Genomic DNA, 20,403 nt, shown 5'->3' with positions numbered 1-20,403 from the left:
CAACAGTGGATCAAATTTAAACGAAATCAGCTTGGAAACCCTTTTAATCTTTCTTTCTCTCTCTTATACCTATACACACGCAAACATGAAAGTTTCCGACTCGTTTTGTTTACCGTTCGAGAAAGTTTAATGCATTATAAGGGCTGATAAGACAATTACACAATTCATACCATTCGCCGTTTGCATGTATTATTATTAAATTCCGACCAGATTAAATTTTCAACATAGATTTTTGCGCACGTACCTACATACGTACACAGAATAGAAAACAATCTATACACGAAACCGTAGGTAATAAAACATGATTATCGTACGCACACGTGATACGTGCAGGCTATAAAACATTTGTATTTCGGGTACACTTGCGTGATGTCCCTTTGTAGTTTAACGTCACACGATCTACTGTACGCAATAGCTTTCGCTAAAAATTTTCCAATTTTCCAAATTCAATTTGTGTTCCATAATTTATCGAATACCAATACTCCAACGCTGTCTAAAGATTTTACATTTTCCCATCGTACCTCGCGTATATCTCTGGTAAAGGAGTATCCGAACCGTAATTGAATACGTTTTATTTTATTATCTATTTGGTTAATTCGCTCACTGAGAATTTATCGGTAGTAGTAGGTATACCCTTTGTGATAACTTATAATTGCTATTTGTAACTTCGGTTTTACATTTTAACCGCTAACAACATTTAACTTGTTTACGTTCTACGTCTCGAACAATATGTTTCGATAAAATAATTGACCGTATTATATGACAATATCGTGTCAGTACCTAATGATAGCGACAGATATAAAATGTTAATATAATTATAGGTTTATGTTAATAATAATACATTTTCCAACATTTTCCCGATGCACTCTATTACAGTAGAGTACTACTCAGTACCTACATTCGATTACAAGGCTTTCCCGCATAAAACGCTGCACTTCGTCGACCTCTAGAATATTTCCTATATTAGTCAAAGTAAAAACTATCTATGTGTTTAGACACACGGATTTTCTTTTGTTAGCAAAATAGAGAATTTCCTTGCTGAAAAAAATTCTTGAAATTTCAAATAAACAAAAAATAATTAATTTTACTAATAAAAATCAAATAGAATAAAGCAGACAAGTTAATAATAATTTATTCATATGTGTGTGACATGTTAAATTATGTTTCAATAGTAAAAGTATTGATAAATGTGTAAATAAATTTGATATTTTTATCACTTAATTTTTTTCCCGCTTAAAAAGTTCGAAAGAGCCGGTCCTCCGAAAAACGTCTTAAGCGAGTTTTGCACTGTATTTTTGACACTCGTAAGAACTTTTGGTGCAAATCCGGGACTTTGATTTACGTTTCGAAAAGTAATCGAACTCGCTTATACACCGGGTGGTTGGGGCGCGGCCTTTACGACGAAAGTCGATATGCAAAGCGGACCGCGAAACGTTTGAAATGTAGCCGTTGATATAGACGTCGGAAGTTCCGAAAAAGGATTACACTGGACAAGACAACGGCACCGACCTGAGAAACGTTTTGTCAATTCGAACTACACGAATTACAGTCGATCGCATTGCACGTTGTACTCACGTCTCGACGGGGTGTTTTTTTCACTTTTTTCGTGTCGTAGATCAACGTTGGTCCAACGGTACGCGCCTAAATCCACTCGGAGTGTACGTGGGGGTGGGAACTTCGGTACCCGCGAAAATCCAACGTCACGTAACGGTCGCCGGTCGGGCGATGGGAAACGATCAGAGCGCAATGCCGTACGCGCGATGTGATGCCGCGAGAAGGGACGTGACGCGTGCGATGAATAACTAATAATCACGAGCATAACGCCTACGGAACCATAAGCGGATGTCCGTTGAAAATGTTGGGAAGCTACAATTATTTACATAATTCTAAAAAGTAGGGGCTTTGTCCCCACACCCCCTTTAGAGTTAAATTATTCACCAATTATAAACATTATGTTCGAATTTTATTTTATCAAAAAAAAAAAACTAATTTTTTTTATTAATACTACAAAACTATGCAATGCATAAAAGACAATTTACATATCAATTGCGATTATGCAGTCGTCCAGTGAGATTGTGTGTTACGTGATACTCTAAATTTTTTAATTATCTTATAAATTAATTTTCCTTACTAAATTTAATCACTAAAATGTCGTTAAGTAATACTGATATTTGTTACAAATGGGATCTTGGATTCGCCGATCTTGATTGTCCTATTAAATGTGATGGCTGTAAATTATCTACTCACAATAAGTGTTCTGGTCTAACTGTGAGTGAAATCAAATGTCTAACGTTAAAGAATCGTAGTTTGAAGTTCTTTTGTGAAGCCTGCAATAATGGTTTACGTGACATCCCTGAATTGAAGTTATTAATTAACCGATTGTTGGCTGAAGTCAATGATCTTAAAATTCAAAAAAATACTAATAATACATCAAATAATTCTGAAGAGTTCATAATTAACGAAATAAGTGAGCGTAATCTGAGAGCGTCCAATTTAATACTATACAACGTTCCAGAGTCCAATTCAGATAACACAACCGATAGAATAGCTCAAGACTCTAACTTGGTATGTAATCTTATCAATTCAATTAATAGTGGCAATAATAATATTATTAAACCTTTAAAAGTTATCCGCTTGGGTAACCGTGACAAGAATAAAATTCGCCCGATAAAAGCTATATTTGCCTCACCAGCCGATGCATTTGATATTTTAAAATCTAAGAAAAAATTATTATCAATTTTAACAATTTTAAAAATCTTTATACGTTTAAAACATTATTCTTTTATCTTGTCAGATCTCATCTCGAGTTTGGCTCTGTAGTCTGGTCTCCTAGTTATTCTTCATATAAAGAGGCGATTGAAAAAGTACAGAATAAATGTTTAAAACTTATATGTTATAAATTGAATATACCTACCTCCACCAGTTTGCAATACTCGGTTTTTGGATTTACAAGTACTGAACTAAGAAGGAATGTTGCAGATATTATGTTCATATTTGATTTACTGAACGGCCTTATTGATTCCCCGGAATTGCTTTCTATGATTGGTTTTATAACACCAAGTCGTTACTTAAGAAAACATTTTTTTTGGCATAAATTAATTGCACAATTTTTTTATGGTTATTATATAATCTGAAACTTTATTATAAATTATTACTTGATATCAATGATAACCACATTATAAAATAGTGACTATAAGTGACTATCATTCCTGATTCCACGGTCGAATATTGATATTTTAAATTACATTGATAACTGATATCAAAAACTTGATATCAAACACGATTATTATCAGTGAAAATTAAAAATATTTATAATTTACATTATTTAAACTGAACAACTAATTTGCATTATGGCATCAAAAAACTTCTCAGAGGAGGGGGGCAAATTCCCCTGTTGCCCCCCACAGATACGCCACTGAGCTATAGTAGTATAATAATCCCGATACGAATTCTTTACTTGCCTGCCTCCCTTGAAAATGATTGAAGGAATAGGGTATTAAAAACTAATAAATGAAATGCATAGTGTTTAAGATCGATTACCAATTTTAACGATCAGTGATCAAATAATAATTATAATTAATTAACTACGCAGTCATAATTGCATATATATATTCTATCACTCCATTTTGTTTTCCGTCTTTGACACTTTTGGCATTACTTTCAAACTCGATAATCGACAGATGGTTTTTCAATCATTTTTTGGCTTATTTATTACAGTTTATAATGAGATTTTTGTTTCTATTAATTACCAACAAATGAGTCGATGAAAATATTATTTCGATAACACGTATCAATATGTCATTTGCAAAAATAAATATCTTCGACCGAGCATTATATTCCATAATTAAAGTATGCTAAACGAATTGAATAACTTTTCAAGACTATTAAATATAAATATTATCAAATATAAAAATAATTTGCTAGATAGATGAAACGAGAATATATTCTTTCGAGTTAATGATTTACAGATATGTGGTTTGTATGATAAAATATTATTATACTTAATCTTGGTTTGGTTCCAGACCATGATATTTCAACAACATTATCTTGATGAATAAATATGTAATTGTATAACCTTTTAAAAATTGAATACGATAATATTTTTAGTCAAATATCTATGTATAGTTATGATAATATGTATATGATTATAGAGGCACCGTCAAATTGTTGGGTAAATTAAGAGGCATAAAACAAATTGTTCGTGTAAGGAAGGCGAAAAAAAAACAAAAAAATCGTTTGAAAAATATAATTGGTTTCGGTACGCGGACTTTTGATTTGCTAAAAGGAATTTTTGAACTCAATTCTTAGATCTAGGGAAAAAACTACACGCAAAAAACACTCAGTTTACAACAACCAACAACAAAACAAAATGTTAAGACTAGATTAACAACACACTCAAACGAAGAATGACCTCGTTAAACCGTCATGATACTTTTTTTCTCTTTTTTTTGTCTGACCTTACTCCAAGAGTTGGCATGCAATCTAATGACTTCCGACTGAAATATATACAAAGAAAAAAAAAGCGAAAGATTGAGTAAAAGAGAGAAAAAGGAACAAAAAACAAAAAGAGAGAAAACCAATATAGTCATATCTAAAGGTCGAAAAGCGTTTACTTACCTAGGTAAGACGGACATTTAGAACATTTTGTTTTATTTTTATATCACGAAACATCATTTATTTTTTACCAAATATTTTAAAATATATTACATTTAATTTGAACAACATTAGTTCAAATACGGACTGATATTTACTACTCCTTACTCATAGAATTAAATTTTAGGGCTCCATTTACAATATTTCGATACGGGTTGTTAATATCGTGATTCCGTTATCAGTAAACTATAATATTATTTCTTATCTAGTGAATATACTATTAAAGACCATCATCCAATTAAATACCCATTAAAGTGTATTATAATAACTATATTATGGTGATAAATGGAAAATGTACAACATATTACTGTCAATCAACGTAAGCCCTTATGAACAGTCTTGTGAAGTAATCGGATACAAGTATTTGAATACTTGTATTTAAATACTTATTTAAGTATTTATATGGTATTCTAATTACAATTTTTTTTATGTATTTTTTAAGTATTTTGAATATTTTTTAATTGTATTTTTACCAAAATTTAAATATTTGTATTAAAATACCATAAAGCCCGTTTTATTGATTTTAATTTATTATTTTTCAAAAAAAATTAATTTCGTTGAAAACTAACATTATGTTTTTGTGTAGTAAAAGTAGGTAATAACAAAGTTACCACACTAAATATCACATTACATTTTATATAGTTTTTGTATTGGAATTTTTTAAGAAAACTGAAAATCTAATAATTTTAAAATAATTCCATATTTATAGTAAATTAATACCACTTTTTTTTATTTTTATCATTAAAATTTAATCAATATTAGTTGAAATATATGTGAATGCAGAATGAAATAAGTGATCATGTATTTATCTCTAAATAGTCAGACATGTTATAATAATTGTTAAGATCCATGGAAAGTCGTAACATAATAGGCACCACCTATACTGGTGTAAAATTTACATATATATTATATAGCATAAAATTAAAAAAAATACTTGTATTTCTATTCAAATACTTTGTGAATATTCATAAAATACATTTTTACAATAGTATTTTAAAAGTATTTTTAATACTTTTTTATTCGAATACTAGTATTAGTATTTTAATAGTTTTTCAAAAGTATTTTGTACAAGACTGCCTATGAAGTAATATAAATACAATGGTACTATTATATAATTGAAAATTACAATCACCAAATATTATTTTCGATTGATGAAACGTTTCGCTTACGCATTGTTTGCCATAATAAAACACTGGTAAGCATCTTATTATTATCACCGCTTTATTTCGAAGATAATATAATTTTGATTCCTAATAAATTTCCATAGAATATTATTTTTTGATACGTTTACTTTATGTGTAGTAAACATTTCAAAAATATAATAATTTTAAATAGGTCCCTAAACAGAATGCAAATTTTGTATAGTTCTAGGTATAAATATTATGACAATACCTGAGATCCCTAAGTGTTTATAAACAAAATAATAATAATAATTAATTAATTATGCCAAGTAAAACCATTTTATTTTTAGAACCTAAAAGAACTTTATAATTTAATAATTTAAAAATATCTGTTTGATTCCGGTACTTAATATGTATATCGATATAAAGGTTTCCTTCGGTTCCTTAATTGGTTTTTTTTTTTGTTTGGTTTCTGTCCCTGATCCGGGCATTATTACAATAAATTCAAAATGTTTTTCATACGTGATGCACACATTTGTAACACACATGTTTTACACAAATAATCTAAATTTTGATCAATTTTTAATGTCCATTTGTTTTATTAACGACTTAATACTTGGAAAGTTTAAATATAAGGTAATAAACATACAATATGTATCATATTACACATTAAATTTTAGTTTCGAACATAATATCGATTTATAACCCAATACCAAATTTTACGTTTTATACGTTAACAGTCTACGAACATTAACAGGGTTTACCTAGGAGAGATGTAAATTTCGAAATGACATTAATTTTGTCAGTTAAATAGCCAATTATATTGGCTATAAAAACTCGCAGTGCAGGTTAGAGAAGATATTATTAAAATTGTTTTCAGCGATTATTTGCCAGAAGAGAAAACACAATAGTTTACTTTTAATCTCAGATGTATAATATGCGAGTGTATTTGTATTCAATCAGACAATTGAAAATCAATGATTTCTGAATATTTCCACTGTATTAGAACAATAATAATCAAACGTATCCGGTGGACAAAATATAATCGTTGGAATTTTCAAAATTTACTCTTCTTCGGAGATTAAGAATAAAATTAAAACGAGACTGATCCGCTAGCAAGTGCTAGCGGAAAACCAAACGGATTATTAAGGAATTAGGTGATTTTAGCTTTACAAAGTTTGCAAAACGTTTAAAAAAACATTCGGACAAACTCCATTCGAACCTGTTGGACAATGTTGGACATCTGTCCGAGTTCATCGGATAAGTATTTAAAAAAAAAAAAAAGAAAAAAAGAGGCCCGATTCAACGATATCAGTTCGATTTCGTTGGACGTTGGTGGAAGTTTGTCGGTAAACTTTGGTCGAAATCGTCGCACGAGCTCAGCGCATGAACAACACAAAAAGACGTAACGCTGGAAGTGAGCCGCGATAACTCGCGACCGACGCGAACCACGAACACGAAACGCCCTGGGAAAACACTCGAGCCGAGGGTTCGTCTTTCGGGATGGTACAGGGCATACGCAGGGCCGTAGCAACTAAATATTGCGTTTGAGGTGAATCTTCAAAATGCGGCCTACAGTATTTTAATTTATAAAAAAAAACACAAAAAACTGAATATTTTTTATAAACGCAATCCTAATAATAATTTTTCCTTATAATCCTGTAATTGTTTGTTGATTGTATTTAAATCAATTACTTATTAAAATATAAATATACATAATTATTATAAGTAGATTCATAAATATAACACATATATTATATATAAATATTATTTTATATTATTTGTGTAATAATTAATATGTAATATATTTTCTATAGGTAAAACAATGAAATCCGTTCATAAACGTATGCACATGGAATTGATGTCAAACGATACGCGAGTGCAAAAATTAATCAAAAAGTCGACGTTTAAAGATTGTAAATATTACGGGGCTAAATTGGTGGCGATCACGCTGGAAAATAAAATAATAAAATTCGACAAGCTCATATACATCGGGTTTGCGGTATTGGAAGTCAGCAAGACGTTAATGTACAATTATCATTATGACGTCGTGAAGAGTCATTACAATGCCGACGTAACACTAATGTATGCAGATACAGGTAAATTATAGTGGCTATTTGAATATGTTGCATATTTTTTCCATGCTCTGAAAATTACATAGTATTATAAAGAAGAAAAAAAAAGTTGTATATTATTTATATATGTGTAATTATATATATAAATATATATATATTTTTTTCTATTTATGTCTTCAGACTCTCTCGTCTACCACGTTCGGACCCGAGACTTCTATGACGATCTAGCCCGCTGTCCCAATCTCGTTGGAAGAATGGATATGGCCAATCTTCCAAGATATTTTCCGAGTCACTCGAACTCGAGGCGGAAAGTTCCGGGGTACTTCTCCGACGAGACAAACGGGGACGTTATAACCGAATTTATAGCACTCCGGGCAAAATCTTATTCTTATAAGATTGAATGAGTTAAAGATAATATTATGATTAAGGCGAAGGGTGTTAGAGGTCATGTGGTTAAACATCACATGTCCTTTGAAGAGCATAAGATATGTGTCTTCGCGACAGGAGGCCTCAATGATGATGGGTGTGAATTCGACCCATACCGGGAAAACAAAACGTACGGTTATTCGATCATCAGATCAAGACCAATAAGCTTTCATACAATCGGCATGATGATAATCGTGTTGTCTTGAATTGTCAGATTCATACCCTGGCACATCGGCCTTTACCGTAATTTATTTATACGATGGTGATAGTAATGTTGGTGGTTGTTAAGTTTTGTAAAATATTGTATAGAAAAAAAAAAAAAATGTTAAAATTATGCAAAAATAATTTTAAGTTTTATATACTACTTGTAAAATAAGACTATTCTATACTTTAGACATTTTAATCTTATGTAATAATGCATTCAGAATAAATTGCATGTAAATAGCAAATTTCACTTTTTCGTTTTCAATATTGTTTCTAATGAGTTGTTTACCACATTACACACACACAGACATACTATAATATATCGATTAGATGTGAATATGGGTTACATTATTTTTGTCGTAAAAATATAATTATTGTTTTCGTGAACGAAATTAATTTTCTCTAATGACTCTGATTTAATGAGACGAAGTCGGAGTTATTGGACGATACTTAAGTAAACTATGGAAAGTATGAATATGACATTAGTAGTGAAAATCGACGTGCAGAAATAGAAGAGGTGTACATTTTCTTGGGCTTAAATATCCATGGTTTCAATGTATTCAACAACAGTGTACAGTAATCGTCTTCAGTGAACAGTTTTCTAGTCGCTTACTATACTCTACAACGTATCCCTTATGCATACTGCTACCAGCACCGACAGCACCAGTATAGACATCATCACGTCAATAGTTCGCACCGCGAAAGACACAACGTTTGTTTCATACAGTGAGTCATCATAAAATATTGTTAGATAACTAATCAGACATAATATATATTATATAATTATATATATATAATATTATTATTTATTTGTGAAATTCATATACTCATAATTGTATCATGTTCATTATAGGCTATGGACTCGTTATTGAGTGTTCTTAACAAAAAGTGCATTGCGAGAACCGTTTCGATGAGTGAACTAGTTATGGGAAAGAAGTAAGTAATAGTGAAATTTGCGGAGGTCGGCACAAAATTCGGGTTAGCCATTGTGTGCACGCTCCACGATGGCGATAATGGTCATATAGATGTATTCCTACCAAAAAAGATCACGGAGAGTGTTGAGGAGATCAAATCGTACAACCAACGGTCGGTGAAAGACCACCTCCACCTGATGTACAAAGGGAAACTTGGACGCGCCTTTGATGTGGAGTTCTCGAAATAAACATATTTTCTATAATAAAATAAATAATACACAGTAGTAATATTTGGTAATTCGTCTTTATTGACGAAAAAAGGTGTGGGAAAAAAAAAACATTTGTACAATACATACAAGTCTTATGTGTTATTAATAAACCATTTGTGTAATGCGTACGCATTGTAGAATGTTTATTGTTTTGAATTTAAATCTTTATGGAAAATACATCGAGGTAAAGTGTCGTCGGACTGACTGCATTTGATTGAGCCGCGGGCATCCCCATTCTTCTAAATTGATAACCTCAATGTACGGCACGAACTTTTGCAACATCTGTGTTTCTGCAATCCTCTCACGTACATGTGGTCGAATTCATCGAGTTTAAAATCTGATCGATTTCACTCCGTGTTCCAGAGAAAACCTATGAAAGTACCGCTTCAGCCACCGGTTGGCCCTTTGTGATTTCTCATCTTGAACAATAGACGTATGTTTGAATATCCAATGTTGAATGCTACACGTCTCCGTGTCCACTACAGTCATCTCTTTTACGAAATATTTATTATGTACACGGAGAACGCACCGAATATCTACAATGGCCATAGTGTGCGTAATAGTTTTACGTATTAAGCTTTATCTTTTATACATGCTTTGAGCGAATTCACACGACTTAATAGTTTGGAAATAATGTTATTCATCGATTTCGATCAATCCGCGGTCTCGATCAAATGCCGTGCGAAAAGTTCGGCTAATCGGGATTGTTTGATAAGCGTTAAGACACCGTCTGTATTATCTACCGTAACATGTACGTGTGTGTAGCCAGTCAGTCACTGCTCCGAGTTCGACAGTGGTGTACCGAGTTCGACCGTCCGATAATCGTACCGCATTTTTTCCATACACTCTCTACCGTAGTACCGTTACCGTCTATCATCACCTGTATATGGTTCACCTGTCCACTACTCACCGTCTGCCATCACCGTCACCCGGGACTGCAGCCGCCGTCACGGTTTTTATATATATTTATTTGTATTATTTATTATTTATTGTGTTAGCCGTAATATCAATTTAATACCCCTTCTGCTGGCCAGCGCCTAATGTGCCCTCTACATTTGTTTATTTTCTGTTTTGATTTTGTTAAAATATTAGGCCGCAGCCCGGCTCTTTTGAATCATAACAAGTCGTGTTATTTATTAATTTTGATACGATTCTACCAAACACTTATCCTAATTGATTTAAACCAAATACAGTCCACTTTACCCTTGAAGTACCGAACAGGGATTGAAGTTCGTCGTACAATGTTCTAATACTATTTGTCTGCTCCTGGGTGTTGATTCCTTTTTCCAAAAGCGTTTTGATACTCTCCTGTTGCTTCTTCTGAATTTTTTCCACGTTTATTGTAATTATTTCGTTGTTAACCTAGGTTACGTGATCGGTCAGGCGATTGTGGTGGGGTGGAGCGCGGGGGTTCCAGAACTCTCTTTTTCATACTACTTATGAGTAACAATTAAATTGAATTATTTGGACATTTTTTGCGCCCTCCTAGGAATTGGGCCCAGGGCGTAGTCTCTTTTAGCCTCCCTGCTATGACCCTGGTCATACGCGCGCACGTTGTTACCGTAATAATGTCGCGCGATCGCCGCAAACGGTGGCGAATACGTACCGGCGTATTGTTTGCTACAATACGTGTGTAAGACGATACTCCTCACGCACGCTTCGATCGGTCCCCGTTACGGGGGTTACGGGGGTAGCTTTTGGAAACGTCAACCGGCGGGTGAATCGCGCGCGCGGTGCAATCGTCATAGGGACCGCGGAGCAAACCAACGCACGGGAGAGGGTCGAGGGAGACGAGACGGAGACGGACCGACGTACCCGTTCGGGGTCAGCTCCTTCCGTCGACACCTTTCACCTTCAACGGACTAACTCGTTTCCTTTGCCTCCGCCGACTAATTGAACCGTAATCGACTTAATCGCCGCCTCGTTCCGTGCACAATATCAACAAGCGCCCGACACGCGTTCCTAGAAACAGTTCCCCGCGCTGTACAACCATTATTGTTGTGCAGCAATAACAACAGAGGTGTTATTGTTTGTCTCGGCCGTCCGGTAATGACTATAGAGCATAAATTAGATTGTACAGCACTACTATTGTGACGTTGTACATAACGGGTTGAATTTTCACTTTGAAATTTTAAATTGTACACCGACATAATGAAAAAAATAAAAATGTTCAAAGTCGCGCTTCAATTGCCGGCAGCAAGATGTGAGTTTTTTATCTAAAAAATTCTGTACGTGAAACTAATCACTTGATTTGTAAAAAAAATCAACTTAAAATTAACGAAAATGCGGTGGCAAAAAGTAGCAAAATAAAGTAATTTAAGATTTCGATAATTTTATTCTGAGCAGTATAAATCAAATTTATAGTTAACATTAACTTCATTTGACTAAAGAAAAAATAAAAACAAGACGCCTACAACTAGGTTAGTTAGGTCTAGTTAATTAATTAGGTCTAGCTCAAAGAGAAAATCCAGTGGATGGGCGCGATTCATAGGTGTATATTTTTGTTGTTTTTGCGAACCTAACGTGCGTGGTCCGATCGTCGAGTGTGCATATGAAAATATTGGAATACAGAAAATTTCTTTAAAGCATTTATAAAACAAATTATAAATATTGAACAATTATAATAGATTTCCCACGGGGTAAAGCTACAGTTTTTATTTTTTATAGACCATTTAATTTTGACAATACTTTTCGGTGTTGGAGATGATTTTTGTTTTTTTCGTACAACGATGTTCTTTGTCCGACCCTGTCATGATATCGTATTATTGACTGTGCCGTTATAGAACATGCATTATCTACGTGGCATTTCGTATTTTAGTAATTCCGCTGGAGTGAAGTGTAAGTGTGTAAGTTTTCGTAACTTCGTCGAACAGCGCATTTGATAATAATATGCTGCGCGAGACAAATTTTACGCTTCGTTTCCAGACATTTTAAACACTTAAGCAGCCGCGTACTCTTTCTGTCGCGTCATTTTCACAGACTATTATTATTCTTATTATTATGACGGTTCGTCGCTTTTTCGAATCAGTAACGTGCAGCCAACCAACGCCGAAAACATGCGCGCAAACAACGAAAATTAAGGTAAACGACGAAACGGAATTTTCATTAAATTTAAATAACGTGACTTAATGACTACACTACTACATGCCACCACTGACGCTGTGGCGGGGAAAGTTTGTAGAATCAATTATTTCTTACATAATATAATAATAGTAATAATAATAATAGTAATAAATAAAAAACTGAACAATAAGACTTAAAAATTGTTTTCAGTCTTATCGTTAAAATGTTTGACGATATTTTAACGTGTTCATAAAAGTAAAAGCGAAATAAAGAAACCCAATTAATATTATAATACAACGTAGTTTCAAATTCAAAGGAGTGTATTTTTATTTTTGACTTTCAGCCAACTCTCACGAAAAAATATTTATCGAATATTACTAATCTGTAATACATTCCGAACAACGTTCTAACACTTGAGACTGAAATAAATTAGTTTTTTTCATTCGATAAAATATCATTATATACTAATATGTATGAAAAAAAAATCTGTTTTCTATATTATTGGTGTTATACTTACTAAAGTGAGTTGAACGGATAAAATTTGTGATCTTGGTACAGTCACTGTTGTATTGCACACAACTAGGGAACGACCGTATATTTATACATATATTATTATTATATTATAGAATTGTTTGTTCGTGGAAATAATCGAACGGCAGAGCTAATAGTCATTCACCGTTAAGCGTCTTAGCATCGATCCATAAGTGCGGCACGACTACATTTTTTTAGCAGCTGCAGTAATATAAGTTGCCCGTACAGTATTAACAAATTATTTGATAAAAAATATATAAAACTTTCGTTTATTAGATATGAGTATAAGAAATCTTCATTCAGAGTTTATGAATTGTGATCGAAAAATAATAGTAATAATTATTATTTAATTTTATTTTTTTTTAACTTTTAATCTTTTTAACACAATCAGTTGCAAATGGAACAATATTTTTTATTTATTTATTTTAATCAATAAGTGCAATTAAGGTAAATATTTTTTGTCGTGAGTAAAGAAGCCTCCTTGTGAAAGCACTTAGGTGGTTTTTTAATAATAGTTTAGGTTACCTATTTAAATAATAATAATAGTAGTAAAGAAACAAGCGATAGGAATAGTTATTACAATTGTGGTATTTACAGTTTTTTTTTTTTTTATTAGGTTAGTAGTTCCTGACACCACCGCCTTTTTAATCTTTTTTTTGAGTTTCCAGGTATATTTTTTGAGGCCATATTGATTTGAGAAAAAGTTAATAGATAAGTAGTTTGGTTGGTAGTTTTACGTAATTAGAAGTTAAGAGGACGGAGAAGACGAAAATTTTCGTTTAGAGTTAGGATTTTGTTGCGTAGATGTAGAGCCCAATAAGTCATTGGTTGATAGTGATACCTAGGTAGCAGATGGATTGCGTGGTTGGTAGAGTTTGTTCGTTCAAGATAATAGGTAGACATTTTCCCTTTCTAAGGGTAAACGTGCAATGCATAGATTTTGATTCATTTATTTTCACTGCCCATTCCTTATACCATAGTTCAAGGAGAGAAAAGTGGTCTTAAATGTACGAAGAAGCAGTAGTTGGGTCATGACTATTGGTTATTATAGCATTATCAACTGCAAAGTCACTTACTAGATTAGTAGGCAGCGAGGGTTGGTCTGATATAAATATATTAAACAGAAGTGGTGCGATAACGGCACTTGAGAAACTCCTGCATTAATTGGTTGTGGTAAGGAAATGAACGAGCCATATCGTACTGAAAAAAATAGCTTCTAGATATGATTTAAGTATGAGGTAGTAACTAGGAGGCAAGAAGTGTTTTATTTTGAACAAAAGACCTGCGTGCCAGACGCGATCAAACGCTTGGGTGACGTCCAAGAAGGCACTAGTGCAGTACTATTTTTCTTCCAAAGAAAAGGAAATTTTGTCTACTAATCGATGAACTTGGTGATTATATAAATCGGTTGTCAAAAGCTTGAGTTAATAAGCAGAAGATTAAATATTTATTGTTGAGTAAAATAATTTTAACCGGCGATTAACACTGATGAAAATATCGATTTCAGCAGAAGTAATGCTTTGCAATTGGAAGCGTTCAAAAAAAAAATGAACAAAAATGTCTAATACCATACAGTAAGATGATTACAATGATAACGATTGATATAAGCCATGTTCGGGTTCTGTAAAAAATATAAGTAAAATTATTCACTAAAAACAATAACATAAATGATGTCACCACGTAGGTTTCGTATGTATATTTAATTTTTTTCTGAAAATAGTGTTAATTTAATATTATAACTACGGGTTTGGGTTACTTTTCAGATCAAGCTGGAGAGACTGCTGTTTCGATGCTGATATACACTGGAATACAACACCGTTCATGTAAGGTTATGCCGTGGACAAGACAATTATGGGAATCACTGATCCAAATTAGATCGTTCACGAATACTATATTAAGATTACGTTGAAATTGTTGTATGGACAATTTTAAACATTAGCAGATAGATAAAATTGAAACAAAAGAGTTCCTTTTATTGAATTAAGCAGATATTACAATATGTACACACACACTAAGCTCCGTAAGAATAATCTCGGGCCTTCGTGAACGTATCTAAGTTACATCAAATGTCGATATTAATATTATTGATTAAATCGTTACATTCATATGGGATTGTACATAATATAATATTATTTGTGCAGTACCATTTGAAAATAATTTAAGAGTTTATTGGACTCCTGAAATTAACAAACGTATTTGTACGTATTAAAAAAACATGCGAACACATAAGGAAACAAATTAAAAAGCAAATCATCGATGTGTTCCGTTTCTCATGAGATTTGCTGTAAAACTGATAAAATTGATTTAGCGGAGATGAATCTCCATAGCTCCGTAGATTTTTTTTAATTGTCTTTAGAGCTCTGCGAAAAAAAGTCAACGCGTTTTCGGTATGCAAAATTGTTTGATTCGAATACATTTCAACTATTAATTATTTATTCGTAATGTTCGTCGTAGAACGTTGAATGATATCGTTCCGCGACGGGACATTATTTATTGTACGTGAAGTTGACCCACCCTTTTTCACGGTTTAATTTGAAACCTATACCAATATTTTGCGAGTTATTTGCGAGAATTTGCGAGTTCATTTTCAAAATTTGCGAATAAGCCGTTTGCGAATTATAATTAATAAACAAAAGGGTAGGAAACTTCACGTAGCCTCTCCAAGTGGCCCTAGAATTTCAAAATTATTTAACATTTTTAATTTTATTCAAATTATTTCCAATATTATAATTTTCAGATTTTGGAGTTAAATTATTATTATGGAATTTTAAAAAATTATTTTATCTGCTAATTAATTTTTACGAAAGGATCAGTGGCGGTTCGTGTGCACGTGCACTACTTACCCAAACTCAAAAAAAATTGAAAACATAAACCATAATAATACAACTAAATACTTGTAGTGTTATTAAGATTATTTTTCAAAATATAAATTTAGAATAATATGAAAATAATATAATATTTAGATTGGGTTATTCCAAAGGCCAAACGAACAGGCGGTTGTCCGCGACAGAACAGTATCGGTGTGTGTGTGTGTCAGGGGCGTGATTACGGGGGGGGGGGGATATATGGGATAGATCCTCCCCCATGAGCTGTATTTATATATTGTCTTAAACCCACAAATAACTCAAATACAAACTTATAAATTATTACGAAACTAAAATAAAAAACCCGATTATAAATATTTATCCGTAAAGTCTATGTTTTCTTTAATACACCAAATTATCAAAATGTTCTTTTAACCAACATTGAAAATAGTAATGAGGATCCTAAGGTTAATACTTTAAAAAGATTTTGTGCTACACGATGGGTGCAGCATTATGATGCGGTAACAGATTTCATTGAACTATTTACATTCGTAGTTGAATCATAGGTACAACAAATATTCCTAATTAGAATGATTCCACTGCAACGTGCGCTAATTTACTATTAAAAACTATTGATTCAGAATTTCTTGTATCTTTACAAGTCATACAAATAAATAGTAATTAATAAATATAATTTATTTTATTTTATAATAAAATATTTTTCCAATTGGTTTTTCCTTTTGGATTCCCACTGTGTAAGTTGCTACAAAAAAAAAAAATTGATTTAAGATAAGCAGTAAGCCTTGTTGAAGATATTATCATTGTATTAAAAAATATCAGACTAAATTGTAATACTGAATTTCACAAGCATTGCTCCCACAAGTTTCCCATACAAATTTATTTTAATCCCCCCCATGAAACATTCTCAATTACGCCACTAGTGTGTGTGTGTGTGTGTGTGTGTGTGTGTGTGTGTGTTATAGGGGTGCAGTAGTGCACACTATTGCTGTGTAAATTTTGTACAATGTAAAAATTAAAACAAGTCAAAACACACAACACACGTTATAATGGAATTTATGTGCACATTTGTTTCTGTGCAGATAACCAATTAAAATGTTTTCAGCGAATTATTTTCGACGTCGCCACGTCGGCATCGGCATTTTGATTTATTTTTACTCTCATTTATTTATTATATTCTGATGTTAGTCATTATCTTAAATTCAAAACAACATTTGTTTCTATTTACTATCAACCACCGACGTAAAACAAAAAACAAAAAACGTTCTAACGTTGTATATATAATACTTATTATAATTTTTTTGGATGTGCTCTACTTCATTAAAAACCCACGAGCCGCCACTGGAAAGAATATAATTTTAATTCTAAAATTGTGATCAAATTAAAATTATCTATTTCTTACGTATGAATCTTATTTTCCTTTTTTTATACATAGCCCACCCATATTGTCGTGATACTTTAAAATGTTTGTCAAATGATAATTCCTAATTCACAAGGATTTTCGAGGGAAGTTTTGACACCCTGGAGTTAATAATTTCTGAAAAAATAATTTGTTTCAGGTATTCATATTATATAACCTTAACAAATTGCAGAAGTATGTTAGAATAACTAAATATGTATGCCAATGGTTCATTTTGCTTGTCAGTTCTTTCTGGAAAATATAATTATCATTATATTTTGTGGTTTAAGGATTTTTAATTTAATTGATCAACAAAATATATAATAACACCAATTTATTAATGGAGAATATTTTATTTTAAATATAGCTCTTTATTTGGATAACAAATTTAAAATTATATCAAATCATTGTATTATGAAGTGTCTTTAATTGGAAAACCCATGAGTCCTCTGGAAGGTTCTATTGTGTTGCTATAGACCATAATTATAATTTAAAAACATGTCTACAACTAATAAGTCATAAGTTACATACTCGTAAGTCGTAATAATTTTTAGGTATGTAAATTTATAATATAATAACAGTAGAAAATGTGAAAATGACCGTTCAAACATATTTAAAATAGTATGATAATTTATTCTCTATATAAATAAATGATATTATAATTTTATTTTATAAATGTTATTTAAAAGTAAAATAACAGGTAGAAACAATGGTTTTTGGTAATTTTTTAGAACTATTCAAAAATCATAGTATCTATATAAAATCACCTTTCACCTGTACCATACTCCGGTTAAAAATCCGAGAGTAATAATCGCCTTTAGGGAAAATATTTTTATTAACTTAGTTTTAAATAAAAAAAAAATATTTTTTAAACAATGTTTAAAACTTACAAATAAAATAACAATTAAAAACTGTTTAAAACATAAAAGTCATTGTTTTAAACAAATAAAATGTATTTTATGTTTTTTTTTTAAAAAACTGATTTTTTTGCAACCCTAGCTATGGTGACAAAAGATCTTATCTACAACCGATTATTACTTTGTTTCCTTTGAAAACGGGCCATTGAAATTCTAGGGCATGTTAAGTGTGCTGACTTTACGGTAGGAAAATGGAATTTGCGGTTAAGGGGTGAACTCGCAAATTCTCGCAAATAAAGACGCATCGTTTGGTATCGGTTTTGAAGTTCTAGGGCAACTTGGAGGGGCTACGTGAAGTGGGCCCTACCTTCTGTTTTTTAATTATAATTTGCAAATGGCTTACTCGCAAATTTTGAAAATAAACTCGCAAGTTCTCGCAAATAACTCGCAAAATATTGGTATAGGTTTCAAGTTAATCCGTGAAAAAGGGTGGGCCAACTTCACGTACATTATTATTTACACATAGAACGAATGGGATAATAAAATGTGCACTGAAAAAATATTATAATTAATACGAAAAACAATCTGATCGAAAACGTTTTTCGCCGCCTAATCGAAAAGCGTGTAGACATTTTGCAAGGAGACCGTCTTCACAGACGAACGCGATTTTCCCATTCAACAGGTATAGTACAGTTGTAGTATTATTGCGTTTGTATATTTTATTCCGTACTAAATTGCGTTACGCGTATCACGGATGGTACACGGCAGATGCGAGTTATGATTTTCAATGGCTTCCGATATCGCCCCCGTACATAGAACCATTAACAGTTCGACTAAAATAAATAATTTATGAACATAAATAACATACGAGTATAACACGAACATGTAGTTTTCTCATTCGAAACTACAATGTAATATGATGATATCTATTTTTACGCCCCCGTCACCGCCCACCGATCGAAGCCTCTCGCTGCAACGTTGTAAACTTATAGCGCCATCGGTCGTTAATATCTCCGGGTTAGTTATTTCAAAATAATTCAAAATCACTTCCCGTAAACTAAACTACGAACATACCACGTCGTTGTAAAACACGTACACTAATTGACTGCGCCAACAGTTCATCAGTGCTGTGGTTTCGGAGGATGATCAAAGACCACAGACGTTATTAGTGCGGTAAAAAGTGACGTCTATTTACTCGAACGTTTGCGAAAAATTTCGTTAAACCAGCGGTTTCCAAGCTGTGCACCTCGGTGCTCTAGGGACACCAAGATCTTTTTCAAAGGACAACGTAGTCTACTGTTCATAACAAATAGTTAAACATTTTTAGATTTTTCTTTCTTTATTGTCCTTTTTATTTTTATGATACTTATTGTTTTCGTAAAAACTTTATAGTAAATAATGAAATATTTTCTATTATATATTCGGATATTCTTATTTTAACCTTATAATATTTTTATGTAATAATTATAATAATGATAATAATAATTTTATTTATTTAATTTTTAGGTTTAAAAATTCATTCATTTATAATTTAGTTAAATTTTAATAAAATTAATAAAATTAGTTATCAATAAGTATATTTTTTTGTCTTGTCTTTCATGTTATTCACAGCAAGGCACCGTGGCTAAATTCAGTCCAAAAAAAGGCACCGCGGCAACAAAAGTTTGGGAACCGCTGCGTTAAACGATCAAACGTACACGGTAATACGATGTACCCCTATTTTATGGTCGTAACACAAATTGTAAGGCCGGAAATTAAAAAAAAAAAAAAAAAATAGTCGAAGTTTAGTTGGAAAGGTAAGTTACGTCTAATATTCAGCTCAACTTAACTTGACGAGTAATAATAACGTGTAAACTTACACGTCCTCGACAATTGTAGCATGTTCATACGTGTATATAATCTATAAGAACTCGGCAGGAATCGATATCGTAAATGCATGGGAACGCCAGTAACTCAAAAGATTTTACGATGGTAATAATCATAACAACAACAATAATAATAATAATAATAATAATAATGCAAAGGCGTACGATGCGACGTAGACGAAAAAACAGAATTCTGCGATAAGC

General features: G+C 32.1%; 1 pseudogene; it reads left to right on the top strand.

Moving 5' to 3' along the window:
- LOC112689786 overlaps positions 1-8,534 on the top strand; it is a 138,966-nt pseudogene extending 130,432 nt beyond the window's left edge.
- Positions 8,535-20,403: the final 11,869 nt, after the last annotated feature.

Source organism: Sipha flava, unplaced genomic scaffold (genome assembly GCF_003268045.1).
Source record: "Sipha flava isolate LNK unplaced genomic scaffold, YSA_version1 46_pilon_pilon, whole genome shotgun sequence".
NCBI classification, from domain to species: domain Eukaryota; kingdom Metazoa; phylum Arthropoda; class Insecta; order Hemiptera; family Aphididae; genus Sipha; species Sipha flava.
Note: the sequence above shows the minus strand (reverse complement) of the source record. Positions and strands in the feature narration are given on the sequence as shown.